This window comes from Poecilia reticulata, chromosome 12 (assembly GCF_904066995.2).
Source record: "Poecilia reticulata chromosome 12, P_reticulata-male-v2, whole genome shotgun sequence".
NCBI classification, from domain to species: domain Eukaryota; kingdom Metazoa; phylum Chordata; class Actinopteri; order Cyprinodontiformes; family Poeciliidae; genus Poecilia; species Poecilia reticulata.
The window spans coordinates 6,226,206-6,229,509 of record NC_088841.1 but is presented as its reverse complement, the minus strand read 5'-3'; positions in this window follow the sequence as shown (position 1 = coordinate 6,229,509).

Genomic DNA, 3,304 nt, shown 5'->3' with positions numbered 1-3,304 from the left:
ATAAATGACTCCTAACCCTGTATGACCAAAACATCATAATTGTTTCCTCCTCTCTATTTTGACCCGTTCATTATACCAACTTTTCAGTTCTTTATTCTTCCCACTCCTTCTGCCGTCTTCCCTTGACCTTTTGCTTAATGACTGATTTGATTTCTCCACCTTATTGAATGGTACCAATACATCAATGTGACGGGTTATTGTTGCTTGTTTTGCATATTTATCTGCCAACTCATTTCTTGTGACAGTATCTATGTAAAAATAACTAGTAAACCCATCGCTTGAATTCTATAAATTACCGACTGAATTTCTAATAAAAGCTTCAGTCTGCTGTCTGACTTATTATTTTTCAAAGAGTATAATGACAAGCTTTAATCTGAACATATTGCACGTCTTAATGGACGAACTTCCTCAACCAGTCCCAGACTTAAAAAAATTCCCATCATATCTAACCCTAATCTTAACCCTTTCATTGTAAAATAAACTAAAGAAACATCATATATGTGTGTGTTGGACTTGTATTTAAATATATATTTGAAATTTTCTGTTTTAATCTTGAGTGTGCATGCCCTTTTGTAATATTTGCAAAATATTAAAAGTCTTGAGGCGGTCAATTTGAATTTTACGGTTGATGTCATTTTATTGTCTCTTTTTGTAATGGTTGTAAAAGTATGATTTTATTGTAATGTCTGTGGTGTGTAATAATAGTCTGTACTATGGTAGAAACTAAGGGGGATCCTTAAATAAACAAATATCCCATTAAAATAATTGCAGTTTTAAAGTGACTAAATAAAACTAAATCCCAATGGTATTTTTGCACACCCTGGTTTTTAACAGCCAAAATGAGGCTGATATGAACAGAACTTTTCCTGAAGTGGATATTTGTGCGTTCAGATCATATATCTCACAAGCTATGGGGATGGACTCATTCACATATTAATGCTTCCCAGAAGCTCTGACCCAGTTTCTCTGTGCATCCCTTCTAACCAGCGCAGAGCACTGGTGCATCCTGAGGGAAATTTGCAGGTTTCTGCATTACCGGTAAAGAAATATTTAAAGCACGTCTAAAACACAGAACTACAGCATAAGGATTCAAACCTCTGCAGTAAAGCGCCTCCAGCGCGCAGTTTGAACATCCTCACCCGTTTCCACGGTGATTGTGGCTTGTTGTTGGCGCCTTCCACACAAACTGATCCAAATCTTTTCTATAAATTACCGACTGAATTTCTAATAAAAGCTTCAGTCTGCTGTCTGACTTATTATTTTTCAAAGAGTATAATGACAAGCTTTAATCTGAACATATTGCACGTCTTAATGGACGAACTTCCTCAACCAGTCCCAGACTTAAAAAAATTCCCATCATGTCTAACCCTAATCTTAACCCTTTCATTGTAAAATAAACTAAAGAAACATCATATATGTGTGTGTTGGACTTGTATTTAAATATATATTTGAAATTTTCTGTTTTAATCTTGAGTGTGCATGCCCTTTTGTAATATTTGCAAAATATTAAAAGTCTTGAGGCGGTCAATTTGAATTTTACGGTTGATGTCATTTTATTGTCTCTTTTTGTAATGGTTGTAAAAGTATGATTTTATTGTAATGTCTGTGGTGTGTAATAATAGTCTGTACTATGGTAGAAACTAAGGGGGATCCTTAAATAAACAAATATCCCATTAAAATAATTGCAGTTTTAAAGTGACTAAATAAAACTAAATCCCAATGGTATTTTTGCGCACCCTGGTTTTTAACAGCCAAAATGAGGCTGATATGAACAGAAATTTTCCTGAAGTGGATATTTGTGCGTTCAGATCATATATCTCACAAGCTATGGGGATGGACTCATTCACATATTAATGCTTCCCAGAAGCTCTGACCCAGTTTCTCTGTGCATCCCTTCATCCCTTCTAACCAGCGCAGAGCACTGGTGCATCCTGAGGGAAATTTGCAGGTTTCTGCATTACCGGTAAAGAAATATTTAAAGCACGTCTAAAACACAGAACTACAGCATAAGGATTCAAACCTCTGCAGTAAAGCGCCTCCAGCGCGCAGTTTGAACATCCTCACCCGTTTCCACGGTGATTGTGGCTTGTTGTTGGCGCCTTCCACACAAACTGATCCAAATCTTTGAACTTTCTGATTTGATTGCCTGGTGAGTTTGTTATCTGACAGCAGTATTGGTTTTACATGTGAAACTTCTGCTCATCGTTGTTTTGCCAGAATTGTTGGTGCTGTTCACCTGGACCGTCACCTGGATTCCGTCACAGCTGAATGTGGCTGAGTCCGCCCCACTCTCTTTGAGAAGGTAACTTGTTTGCTGATTTTGTTCGCGTTCTGGCACGTTTGTATTCATTTTAAACAGTGAAGTTTAAAATGAAATTGATCAGAACAGAATGTGGCTACAAGTTTGATATTGCACAGTATATTTATTTAATTTATTTTTTCTTTCTTTCACTCTGCTTGAGTATTTGACAATTAATTATATTTTTCTTGACTGATATTTTGAAAGTGCACTTTTACTTTAAATTGATTAGCTTGAAATATGATTGATACTCTTTTTGTTTTACTTTATTTAAATTATGGCTAATTTAACCTGATTATTGAAATGTTTCATGTCTAATTATTAGGAATCTAATAATTGCATTAAATATGCATAAACCAAATGCCTAAATTTAATTATTTACTTTGTATGTTTGTACATAATTGTTTTTTTTTTTGATAAAAACACTTAATGGGTTTTTCTGACCTTTTAGGTCGGGTTTGTTTCCCCGTTGGATCAGATCCTCATGTGGATCTGAAAATGGCGAGCTAGGAAACGGACAATGGACTTTATGATTTTGGAATTAATTTATTCTGAATATTTTGTATCATCGTGCTGCTGTAATTGTTTTTATTCAAATCACTTAATATATATATTCACCAAAACTAAAAGCACTGCCTCCTGTTGTCATTCACACCTCAGGCTCCTTAAAAGGACAGTCTTCTGATGCTGCTTTTGTAGCCACAGTTAGCTGCCTAGCCCATAAGTGTTACAAGTCCAACCCAAGAGTCCAAAAACATTAGCATGTTAGCAATCTCACTAACGTAGCTTTTGGGGAACTGAGGCTATGTGCAATGTAGCAATTAGGAACACACAATTCAATAGAAAATAACAGTGTACCTTAAAGGAGGTTGGTTGTATGCTTTCACACAAAGAAGCGCCACCAGCCACCAGTCACCTTCACTTCTTTCAGGATCAGGGCTCAATGACCCAAAACAATGTGGCAACGGTACCAGGAAGTGCAGCGGAGTCGCACTTTTGTTTTGT